Genomic DNA, 13,422 nt, shown 5'->3' with positions numbered 1-13,422 from the left:
ATAATGCTTTATTGCTGTAATCCTTGTGTTGCAAGTTTCAATCCTTGTTGCTAAGCAAAGGCTTCTACCTCTGGTGAAGAGCAATCTCTGAAGAAACTATTCTTTCGTGTGTGGTAATGAAACTCTTCTTTCCCAGAGGACCTTGCCATTTCCCTTCTGAAATCCCTAATTACCTGACACTTTGATAGTTAAGTGACGATTTGGTTAAACTGCAGACTGTCTTCCCATTTCCGAGGGGCATCGTGTCCTGTTTTAGGATTTTTTTGGGAAATCAGTTCTTAGCTTTGTCAGTTGGTCTACCCTGCAGACTTCAGTCATACAAACTCCTGCTGCCCTAGTGATCGCAAAACAAGGGCAAACTCTTATCTGCAGAGATACTTTACCTATCTTTGCTAATACTCTGGAAACATTGACAGTCAGCCTCCTTTGGAGTAGGGCAGAACGACAAGCATTTCCTTCTAAACCTCTGTTTCTCTGCTGAGCAAGCATTTTTTTTTATATATATATATTTTTATATATATATTAAAAATGTTTATAATAAGAAGGAAAAACTGTATTAGTATGTATGTAATGCCACTAAAATTTTTAAATATACAGGGTCTCTTTTTGAGTCTGTTCATCCCATTGTGAGTGAGAAACGGTGATAAATGGAATGTACTATTGAGATGGCCCTTTGTGTTTCTTCCAAAAATATAACAAAAATAATCATGAGATTGGCTCAAATATAATACAATTTTATTTTTAAGCTATAAAATAGCATTCAGATTCTTTGGACTTGTTGTCAGGGTGTGGAACCTGCATGATATGCTTAGATTGTTTCCAGTCTTTTTTTCACTTTTCATGATCTTTTAATTTTTTTTTTTAAATTTGGATCCTTCTGTAATTGTGTCTCTCCATGAACTTGATGTTAAAGTGAAGATGAAATATCTTGAAATTTTCAGTAACACACTCAGAACTGACTGTAATTAGAGGTGGAACTGTATTTGTAACCTGCTTTAGAAAGCGCGTACACTATGTGATGCTAAACAAGAATTAACCAATATTTTCCGTTATCTTTTATCTGAATTGTTCACAGGCTCATTGTAGTGGTATCCCAGCCCCTACAGAAAAAAACCCACAACCCTATTATTCTGTAAAAATAGAATACAAAATAGCCTTTAATTCATCCTTGCAAAACGAAATGATGAGGATTTGAAGTTGGCAAAACATTTTACTTAGTAGAAAAAAAAAAAAAAAGAAAAAGAAAAAAGGCCAGTGGATGCCTGCATGAATACTTTATTAGAAGTATTTTATATGAAGTAAACTGCTGTACTTGTATGTGAAATGTAACTTTTGGTAGGATGTTTTTAAAATTTCCAGTGATTTACTGTGGACCTGCAATGTAAGTGCATTGAATTAATGTGTTGAATGGCTCAAGAAATAACATGTTGTCTTGTTCTTCATGATATTCATATTAAGTTCTTTATCAATATAGTAAAGGTCTTGTACCTATAAAGATAACTAAGGCAATGCCTGAAATTGTAGGTGAAGGGCATAATTGTATTCTGTATTCATTGTATTCATTATAAATGTTATGAAAGGATATTATGGAAAAATATGCAACAAAGGTTTTGGGAGTAAGTGTTGTGAAGGGGAGAAGCTTTTGGGGTAAAGACTTCCTTGGTGCAGCAGCCTTGCTTTGCTGACCAGGGACTAGAACAGGTATGGATCTTGGAGCTTTGGTGTTTGGGCTTTGTGTATAACCTGCTGCTGGCCATGCTGCTTGTTTTACATGCTTTGGAGTGTTTGGTGAGGCCAGAGCTGCTGCACAGCAATAATTTTGTTGAACACAAATGATGTGACTAGCTTCAAAGGAAGGAAATTGTCTGAGCAGCCAGGGATCAGGTTAGGAAAGCCAAAGCCCTGATAGAATTAAATCTGTCCAAGCACGTCAAGGGCAACGAGAAAAGCTTCTATAGGTATGTTGGTGATAAAAGGAGGACTAGGGAATATATGGGCTCGCTCTGGAAGGAAATCGGAGACTTGGTTACCTGGGATATGGAGAAGGCTGAAGTACTCAACAGCTTTTTTGCCTCAGTCTTCACTGGCAAGTGCTCCAGCCACGCCACCCAAGTTGCAGAAGACAAAGGCAAGGACTGGGAGAATGAACTGCCCACTGTAGGAGAAGATCAAATTCGAGACCATCTAAGGAACCTGAAGGTGCACAAGTCCATGGGACCCGAGAAGATGCATCCGTGGGTCCTGAGAGAACTGATGGATGAAATTGCTAAGCCACTATCCATTATATCTGAGAAATCATGGCAGTCCAGTGAAATTCCCACAGGCTGGAAAAGGGGAAACAGCCATTTTCGAAAAGGGAAAAAAGGAAGACCTGGGGAACTACAGGCTAGTCAGTCTCACCTCTGTGCCCAGCAAGATCATGGAGCAGATCCTCCTGGAAACTATGCTAGGGCACATGGAAAATAAGGAGGTGGTTGGTGACAGACAACATGCCTTCACTAAGGGCAAATCATGCCTGATAAATCTGTTGGCCTTCTATGACAGGGTGACAGCATTGGTGGATAAGGGCAGAGCAACTGATGTTGTCTACCTGGATTTGTGCAAATGTTTGACACTGTCCTGCATGATATCCTTGTCTCCAAACTGGAGAGACACGGATTTGATGGATGGAACACTCAGTGGATAAGGAATTGGCTGGATGGTTGCACTTGAAAAACTGTTGTGGTCAACAGTTCAATGTCTGAGTGGAGACCAGACCAGTGATGAGTCTTGGGACTGGCACTGTTTAACATCTTTGTTGGTGACGTGGACGGTGGGATCAAGTGCACCCTCAGCAAGTTGGCCGACAACACCAAGCTGTGTGGTGTGGTCAACATGCTGGAGGGAAGGGAGGCCATCCAGAGGGACCCTGACAGGCTGGAGAGGTGGGCCCGCGCAAACCTCATGAAGTTCCACAAGGCCAAGTGCAAGCTCCTGCACCTGGGTTGGGGCAATCCCAAGCACAGACACAGGCTGGGGGATGAGTGATTCGAGAGCAGCCCTGGGGAGAAGGTCTTAGGGGTGTTGGATGAACAACTGAGTATGACCCAGCAATGTGCGCTCATAGCCCAGAAAGCCAGTCGTATCCTGGGCTGCATCAAGAGAAGTGTGGCCAGCAGGTCGAGGGAGGGGATTCTCCCCCCTCTACTCTGCTCTGGTGAGACCCCATCTGCAGTGCTGTGTTCAGCTCTGGGGGCCCCAGCACAAGAAAGACATGGACCTGCTCAAGTGGGTCCAGAGGAGGATCGTGAAGATGATGAGGGAGCTGGAGCACCTCCCCTATGAGGACAGGCTGAGAGAGTTGGGATTGTTCAGCCTGGAGAAGAGAAGGCTCTGGGGAAACCTTCTTGCAGCCTTCCAGTACTTGAAGGGGGCCTACAGGAAAGGAGGGGAGGGACTGTTTATCACGGAGTGTAGTGATAGGACGAGGGGTAACAGTTTCAAACTGGAAGAGATGTTTAGGAAGAAGTTCTTCGCTGTGAGGGTGGTGAGACACTGGAACAGGTTGCCTAGAGAAGCTGCGGCTGCCCCCTCCCTGGCAGTGTTCAAGGCCAGGTTGGATGGGGCTTTGAGCAGCCTGGTCTAGTGGAAGGTGTCCCTGCCCATGGTAGGGGGTTGGAACTAGGTGATCTTTAAGGTCCCTTCCAACCCATATCATTCTATGATTCTATGAATTTTTTACTCCAAAGGATTACTAGCACATACTTTGCTAATGTACAAGCTACATTCCCAAACAGAAGGAAACTGTCCTGACAAGAAATCTCCTGAGATAAGCGCATCTTTTTATCAAGCTATCAACTTCGCGCCCAACTATCCTTTAGTCAGTTGCTGAACTCATGTACTGTCCTACTGGTGCTTGATAGCAAGATTTACTGAGTTCTGAGTTCAATGTGATTTTATATGCCAATAGCCTTGGCTGTTTTAGGGATGCTGATATGGACAGGGAAAAAAGAAAAGCTACTCTGACATTTTTGCAGACATGTTTGAAAGGACCTCTCTCTTAGCTACATCTGAGAAGATTTTGCCAGCTTAATGCCCTTTGTGTTTGCTTGCTATAATTTCAGTAAGTATTTGCCATTTTAACAGAAGAGTGTGTTCAATATTTAAGTTAACTCCTATTGTTTCATCTATGCTCTGGTCAGGCTACCTGGCCACAGCGCCTTACCTTCCTTTTGTTCCCTGAGCTGTGTGTTGATGAAGAAGTCTCTTTTAGGCAGAGGAAGGAGCACTGCAGCCAGTGCCCTCTTTCCAGGAGATCAGATTTTCAGTCTGGGAACACTCTTCTCCCATCGAGTGTACTTGAGAGTGTGCTGGCTGGCTGGCTGACAAACGGGAGAAGAGCCATGAGGGCCATGCATCTTCCTTTGAATCAAGTGTCAGAGGCGGTTAAGGGATGTTGACTTGCCAGCACTCAAAATCCCTTGTGTGTTTTGAGGAAAAGCAGGGGATGGGTTACCAGCATGAGTACTTGTGGCAGGTGCACCCGCCCCCACCCACACCTGAAAACAACCAGGGCTTGCTAAAGACCTGACAACAATCAGGTGTTGCAGGAGACTCAACAGCACCCGGAGATGGGGGCTTGCCGGCTGTTGGAAACTCTGAAACCCTTGTCTTCTGCTGGTGCCAACTTAATTAAACATGACCACAGGCCAGACTTGACTTGGGTATAATTGGGGCCCTTCCAGAGAGCTGATTGGAGTTGGTCCTCCTTGGAGCAGTGGGTCTGCAGCTGGGGACTCTCCCCTTGGGTTGAGACGCTGCCAGAGGAAACTCCCCGGGGTTGAGTGCCTAACCCCCCATCTTGGATGAGTGATTTCTGCTGGATATATCCTTGAGTGAGCCCTCACCCTTTTGGGTGAGTGATTACAGCCTGTGGGTACCATACCCTTGAGTGAGAGATTTTCCGCCTTTCGTGGGTGAACAAGTGCATATTTTGGATTATTTTCCTAACAGGCCTGCTTGAATAATTTAGGAATTTTTAAGACAGCTGTGTAGTAATATATTCCCGACTGACATCTGAACCTTATTTTTGTCTATAGGAGTGCTATCTAACTTTAGTTGGAATAAATCCCCGTTTTTGGAGTAGTTGCTCTGTTTTGTGAGTGCCTCTGCCTGGCATCCTCACTTGCAGTTTGCTCAGGTCTGTAGGGGAGTTCGAGTGACTGTTCTGCTTGTGGTGTAGGTCCCTCTGTGACAGGGTGTTTGTTGTTTGGGTTGGTTTTTTTTTTTTCCAATTAATCTGTCCTTTTCTCCGTGCTTCTGGGGAGGGTTTGTATTGACCTATGCCATTGATCCTCTCCCCAGCTGAGTACCGTGTGCCCTTACTGCAGTAACTGGCTATAGGACAGAGGGTAGGACTGCCTGTTTGCCCTCACCTGATTGTAGAGCCACCTGTGATCCTCCTCTGTGCTCTTGCCCACCTTTAAGCCCCATTGAGGCAGCACAGACTTCTCCTCTGGTCCATAGCCCCTGTAATGTTGTCCATGAATTCCGAGTGCAAAGGCTTTAATAGCTTTGCAGTAACGTGAGGTACGAATACAGTGTCTGTTGCATTGCAGAATCCCTGACAGCAATACCCGGACTGGGAATTGTAATTGAGGTCCTGTCGCAGTAGCAAGTTTCTGGATCATGTCACGCAGGGGTGATAGACTGATTCTGCAGCCCAAAGGGAGCAAACTCTGGAGGAAGGGGTTCCAGATGGCTGAACATCGTTCATTTGGCTCAGTTTGTTGGAATTGCAGTGAGCAAATGACTGAACTCTACTTTAATAAAGCTTTGTGGATACCAGAACAAAGGCGTTGAGGAGAGTATAAGGTATGACAAGACAATTGAGCCAGGCTACTTAGCTGCTTATAGCCCTCGGGAGTAATTGCTTATTTTGCTGTGTCTGAAGGTATATCACTTACACGTTTATCAGGTGCTTATGTTTTGAATAAAGAAATCTGATAGAAGGTTCAAGTTTATTCTGAGGTTCAAATATATTCTTTTGCTGGTGCGAAGTTATTTTGAAATACACAGTTGCAATCATCTCTATATATGTATTTAGATTTCAAATAATGACTCTGTCCCTCAGGTTGAGTGGCTGATCTTCATTTTTCTCTTTGAAAACAGAGATCAACCAGGCAATTTAAAAATGTGTTGCTTTCTTGCAGGTCCTGATACCGCAGTCCTTACATGGAACAGTATTTATCTGAATGAATAGTACTATTGTACTTACTTGCAGGAATAATTGCTCTTTATTTAGTAAGGGTGACAAAGTTGAGCTTTAATTTGCAACAGCTAGGACATATGCAAGTGATTTTCTCTTTGCTGCATATAAACAAAGAGTCAGCACAGAAGTGTACGGGTAGTTTAAGCTTTTTCTGTGTTGGTATCTTCTGTTTGGTTCTCTGATATTAAAGGAAAAAAGGTTCTTAGGGCGGCATTTCCAATGTATGAGCATGTTTGTCTAGGCTTGTTAAAATAGAGATATATTTCTCTCTCATCTTTAAAGAAGCAAACATCAATGTCTGAGAAGTTTCTGACACTTGAAACTGCTTCTCATCTTGGGAAAAAGAAATGGAAAGAAGCAGGTACGGATTTAAAAGAAAATATGTTGATAAAAGGCTAGAATGAAATACTTGCTTTTGAAGAAACTGTGAAGTCAAAGTCTTTCATGGAGATTTTGCAGCGTCCATACTTGAGCATACATATTGTGATGTAGTCCTACTCCTTTGTCACACCACTCAGCTGTATCTGTTCAATTTATTCAGATCAGTGGAGAGGCTCTTCCCAGTCATTCCTTCCTCTCCATCTTTCTTGAAAATATCAGGTAATAACGTAAAAAAACCACCAACAACCAGCGAGCCTGTTCAATGTAATATACTGTGGTTGCTTGCTGAAGCAACTCAAAGGTGCTCGTACATATAACTGTTTTAGAGCAGGCAAATAGCTATGCAGCCCTGTTTGTGATGGAGAGTGGTAGGCAGTTAGTCATCTGCCAAGGCTTTAATAAGTTGGTTTAGTTCTACATGTAATTACTGCAGCTAGTAATATGCTATTTGCTAGTTGTTGTAAAGCAAGTGAATGCTATTCAAATTCGTATTAAAATATTAACATCGTTGTATAAAAAAAAACCCAAAGCTGAATGGTAAATATCAAAAACCATTAATTCTTTCACAACAGTTTCAATTTCCTTAGCCAGCTTACACAATTTCTTCCATTGCCTCTAAGAAGAAACTTCTGAAGAAGTCATGAGATAGTAAATGCAGAGGCTTATTCACCTTTGGTAAAACAAGAGTAAATTAATGAAACAGAGCCACTGAGGCTGCAACAGTTCCTATTAATGTTTGAATAAATGACAAAGAAAACTCAAGCCTTTTGATCTAACGATGAGCGATGGGGCTTTTCTTTTTAATAGATCAGAAAAACTTATTCTCAACTCCCAGTTTTGTGTTCTTGTTTATGGAAGAATAGGAGTTAGTGAGAGAATGGCATGTTGAGCTTTGGAGTTCCTGCTGTTGGGTGCTCAGGATGGAAATGCCTAACTAAAAGTGTTGACTTCTGTTGAAAAAACCCACAGTATTTTTTTTTGGGGGGGGGGCGGGGGGGGGGGGTGTGCGTGTGGAATTTCTGGCATTTTTCTTTGAGTAAAATGCAGTTCTGAGCAGCAGTGCTCTTTGATGGCATGGTCCTGTTCTTGTCTGGCTCACCAAAAGCTACCCATAAAAGAAAGGACCTGACATTTGGAAATCTTGTGCTGTTGTAGCAAAAAGGACCTTCTTTCCCCCTCAAACTATGCATACTTATTTTGTAGAATGCGTCAACTTCAAATAGTTTTTCCATCATGAAGGAAAAATACAAACAAAAATAACAATCAGTGTCACTTTTTCTGTTGTGACACCTATTAAATATCATGTTTAAGTTTTTCTTAAGGAGTCATGTGAAATAGCACTACAGCAAGGTAAATGTAGGTCTGTTTCTGAAAAAGTAACTTTATTTGACATTCTACTTGCCATATCAGCTGTCCTTTGTCGCTGAGTTTGCTCTAGTTGCTTCCTGTAACTTTAGCAAGCTGGACAACAACCTGTTTTGTTTAGTGTTTGTTTAATTTGATACAATATTTCATTTTTTACATTTAGATAATTTCCTTGTAAGTATTAGAGCATTTGGAGAGATTGGAATACAATGCCATACTTGTGACATCATAGTAAACTGCAATCTGGTCCCCTATTTAAAACTGCTGTGAGAGACCCCCTGAGACCAGAGCAGTTTAGTTGCTGGCAGTATGCTGTGTAGTTCCCCTGTGTGTCTTGCTCTTCAAATATGGACAAATATGATGCTCACACTGAACGTATATCCCTACCTGTACCAGGCTTGAGATCACCTGTTACGTTTGGGGGAAAAAGCACCATTTAGCTTCAGGGGTTGAGCAGCTGCTTGTGCTTTGTGTTCCCCAAGAGCTGCTCCTTCTCCCTGGACCCTCTTGGGAGCTCCGCAGAAGGAATAAGCATGGAGCAGCTACAGCATCCCACATATCATACTGGGAACCATTTAGGCTCCTGCTTGCTTGGGAGGAGGAACCTGCTCATCTCCTGCCTGAAGGGACCAGGGAATTTCAGCTGTTTTCCAGTCATCCCAACCACATCCTCTGAAAATCTGGTAATGATGCATGCACATGCAATGCTTTGGGACAATGAATGTGTCTTGAAACTTAGAAACCAAGAGAGTGTTCACTTGGGTTGTCTTTGCAATTGCAGAGAAAACATGGTTTTGATTCTTAGTTCAGTCAAGTTAATATTATACAGCCTTTAAACAGAAGTCTTTAAGAGGCATGTTTAAAGCTATGTTATCTTACTGTGCTTTCATATGGGAGGAACTTTAGCAAGAGTGTGTGATATAATTTCAAATTCAGGTTGTCCCTTAAGAGACTTTCAGTTTTACTGCATTGACTTGGTTGCAGGCAGACCTTTGCCTGTGAGAATTCAGGAGAAATGCATGGGGAACACTAAGGCATCAAAAAAGAAGCACAATCTAGCTATGAAAGTATTAAATAAATCTCTGTGGCATTTCTAGTGAGCGGACTTCGTGCATTAAACTTGTTTGTAGGGATAGAGGTACATTTTCTTGTCTGTGTTTGCTCCCTTCTTTCTGCTGAGGCAGTGGTGTACCTGTTATGATGGGAACATTTATTCAGCTGGACTGAAACCATCAATTCATTTTTGCAGAGGTCACCAAAAATCCATCAGGTGGTAATGACACTCAGTCACTACTGATGTGGCCTGGATGTGAGCCAGTGATCTAGAGGAGAAAGGCAGTCTAACCCATTACCAATTCCCTGGAGCCATTGAGTCCCCCACTTTTTGCTCATCTTTCTGCTTCTGCAGCTCTCATAGGTTAATCTTTCTTCTTCTATGTCTAATGTGATAATCTTTCTTCTCTTACATATCTGCTTTTGACTTTCATGACAGTATGGGTGACAAACATCCTCAACATTTTTCCTTCTGATGCAGAAGATATTAGTCAGTAGTGCAATGGTCAATAGGGGTTATTAAAAAAAGAAGGGGGGGCGGGGGGCAGAAAAACAGAGAGTGAGAGGGAGAAGGAAAAAAAGTCCACTAGACAAAGGGAACTCTTTAGACCTTCACACTGGGGAATAACTCAATGCTTTAAAACTTGTATCTTCTGATGAGAATATGGATATGAAGGCCTGCTGCCTATATACTGTGCCTGTGGCACAGTGTCCTCCAATTCAGGGTGCCTCATAGTAGGGAAGCAAATGTACCAACCTCAGCTACTAGAGATGGCTACCTTGGCAATTTGTGCTTTTCAGGCTCTAGTGTTCCTAGCAGTGATCTGGAAATTCCCCAAGTCATCTGAGTGCTGAGAATAGTCCCACTGTACCAAGTAGCAGCACCCCTTCAGCATCCCAACCTGCTGGGAATCAGGGTGTGTTAACTTGGGTGCAGCGCAGTGCTCGGGTACCTGTACTGCTTCTGGTGTTTGTGTTGGATTGTACTTTAAGATATGGCTGAAAATCTGTGTGCCTGTGGGCCAGGTGATAAGAATTCAGACTTGGATTCAAAACTGGATACTGGTGAAGATTTGCCCATGGACTATGTTCATTTTGAGGGAGTAACACCCGAGAATTCTTCCTGATTTTTTTTAATTGTTCCTCCTTACTGCTATACTGTATAAATGCACCCAAAAGTGTATTTCTGAGAAAAATTGCAAAAGGGGCTATAAGCTGTCAAGTCACGTAAGTATTCATTCTGGAACAGGGTCTGCAGCCATCCTGAGAATACTTTGTTGCTGCTGGAATGTATCTAGTTAGGGAGAGAAAATATCCTATGACAAATTAATAACTTGCAGGAGTTGCTGTGAATACTTTGGGAAGAGTATGTGTGCTGAGATGCTTTTCCCTAAAAAATCAAAGTCTATTTTCATATGCTGTGTCAACATAAAAAAAACCTGTGTTACTTGAATTAAGTTTTGCTGCATCACCTAGGATTAAAATAGGTCCTTTGCCCTTTCTTGTGCAGCATTCTGATGAACCAAGAGTTATAATAGGAATATCTCCCCTTTTGTCCTGTGCCGCTTTCCTCCCCTCCTCCCCTTCCAAATTAAAGAAACCAGGGCTTACTGTTTCTATTTAACAGAAATTGTTTTAAATTAGCCTGGAGGTGTGGTTAGTCCTGTAATCCAGTGCTTGTAAACATATGATCTTGCCAGTAGAACAGCATAGGGTATTTTTAGCTGATATGAAGTGGACCTATGCCAAGAATCTTTTTGTAGGAATAATTAAGTCTATTTTTCAATGTCGTGCTTTGCTCTATGCAGCCTTAGTTATAAAATAGTCCGGAAAATAATCTTGAACCTTCTGTGAGGAAGTAAGTTGGAAGTGTTGAAAATTATGCTACAATGAACACAGCAAACCTTCTTTCACTGTGTAAGTAGACTGTTACTGGAAATTCCCTCGAATTTACATATATGAAATCTGAAATTACTGTAAGTGAATTGGTGCAAAGCTAATATAGTTGCCACTTCCCTTTTGCATTTTATTACGTCTTGTATCTTTTCGGGAGCGGTTTCCACTTATCTTTGGAGTTTTAAATACTGTCCAAGTGAATAAACATTTCATTTCAGTAAACAATCCCCAGAAATAGATTTTTACCGCAAGTAGTTTGTTTTTAATAACACATGCTGCCTCTTGGACTTAGATTCCTAAAGGAACCGTAAAATGAATTTCTATCGCATCATCTGACTTCCCTTCTTTGTCAGCCTTTTAACAGATGTGTTGGGTTCTCTATAGTTACAGGTCAGCTTCTGTTTATTAAAAACAAAATTAAAACAAACCAAATTAATAAAAAAAGAAGCAATGGAAGGAGGGAGAAAAGGAGCGCAGATGTACCGAGATAGGTATGCAAATTCTAAATTGAAAATTTTGGGTCCAAAGCAATTTTTTTCAGGTAAAAAATACTGACTACTAAGACACTAATTTCAAACTCTGAGTGTGGTGCAAACGTTGCTGTTACAATTCTTTATGGTGCCTTTTTTAGTCAAAGAGTAGTTTTCACTGCCCTTTTGAAGTTGCCAATATTTTTCAAGAGGGAACCTAATTTCTGAAAGAGAAACTAGTTTTAAAGTATCTGCTTTTTGGGCATTTAATGTTTCACACTTCGTTTAGTGGTGGGCTGTGGACATGTATTGTATGAGCTAGTTGTTTCACTGATTTGTATAGGGCATGGAGGTGCCGACACAGGAGTGATGTGGTGTGGGTGGGGAGGAGTGTGCAGGATCCTACTGAGGTGCTACCCAGCAGGTGTGTCCGTGACATACCAGAGGAGTGTGAGGGCCCAGAACCAAAGTCCATTCGAGGTAGTGGAAAAATATCAATGGGCATTGTGTCACACTGTGGGTTTTGAGCCACAAGAAGGCTGTACAGAAGCTGAGGTCTTCTAGCTAATTTGGAACTCAGTGAAGTTATCTGGGACTTGAGCCTGCATCTTTGAATGTGGCCTTTCTTACCAAAACTTCATTCTGGGGATGCAGGTAATTTTGCACCCAAATCCAGTGATGTGTATTACTTAGATTTTGTGTTTTCTCAGAGCTGGGCGTGTTAGACTAATGATCATATTCTTTTTTTAAATCCCCTTTTTTCCAGCTTTTTTTTGTCAGAAATAAATCATGCTTCAATGATTCATTGTGTTCAGCACTGGTAGGTGGCGAATAACTGTGAGCACTGTTGCTTGTACCTGGGAATCTGAGGATGTGAAAAGAGTTTCTGGATTGGGCTAATCTAGTTGTAAGGTATTTACATCAGTATAGTTAAGAGTAGAATGTGATCCATTAATATGGTGTGTTTCTCCTCTCTCTTCCTTTTTTATGTCTTTGGTAGCATGCCATATGTAATGTTTGCTACACGTTTATGGTGGATGATATTCAGATCTCCTTTAAAGTAGTGCAAAACAAAACATGATTTGCCTGGAAGAGGCAATGGATATATTCAAATCAGGTTCTGCAGCAGAAAGCTCCCCTACAACTTGTACTTTTTTACATGCATATTTTTGGAAAACACCTAGGCCTGTCATTATTTTTCTCACAAAAATTTCAGCTGTGAGATTTTTGTGAACGAGAGAGAAAAAAATCAATTCTCTGTGGATTCGTAGTGCTTGTATATGAGGATTAGGCTAATGCAGATTCACAGGCAAAAATCAATATAGATTTCAGAAATCCCTTCTGCTAACGATGGAACTGATCATGCAGTTCACAGCCTTAATTATGTATCTTCTTTATGAGACAATAGTAATATCTCTTCACATGGACATACCAGTTGGATTTAACCTTCACCCTGTACTATTTTTTTTTTCTTGCTGGGAAAATAGAAGTAAAGTACTAAATATTATTTGCTTGGTCAAGGAGTAATAAAAATGATAGGCCATTTTATAATTTGTTGAAAATAATCGTACTGCAAGGAATAGATTAACTTCTCCCATCTCTTGTCCTCCAAGATAACAAATATAAAGAGTATTTCCAAAGTAGTGCTGTCTACAGAGGTTGCAGCATTAGGCAGAGGTTTATGGTGATTAGAATAGTTATCACTCAGATTTTATGCTTTTATGGAGTAATATTGCAGAGACCTGGTAATCTGAGGGTAATAAACATTTCTCAAGAGGAACAAAGGACCCATTTCTTTTAAAGGGCTCTATGTTTCACGTGAAATCACCCACCATATTCTGGTAGTTATTGAAGAGCTGAAATGCAGTGAAACCACTGGTGGGTTTTTGTGCCTACAGATTGCAGAACAGTGCTCCAGGATGGAGTTGTCTGAAGGCACATAGAGTGCAGGCGTGATGCACGCCCCAGCAGAATTTGTGTTCACCATAGGCGTATTAGGGGTTGTAA

The sequence above is a fragment of the Leptosomus discolor genome, chromosome 3, assembly GCF_034619465.1.
Source record: "Leptosomus discolor isolate bLepDis1 chromosome 3, bLepDis1.hap2, whole genome shotgun sequence".
NCBI classification, from domain to species: Eukaryota; Metazoa; Chordata; class Aves; order Leptosomiformes; family Leptosomidae; genus Leptosomus; species Leptosomus discolor.
The sequence above is the reverse complement of the archived record's forward strand: the minus strand, read 5'-3'. Positions refer to the sequence as shown.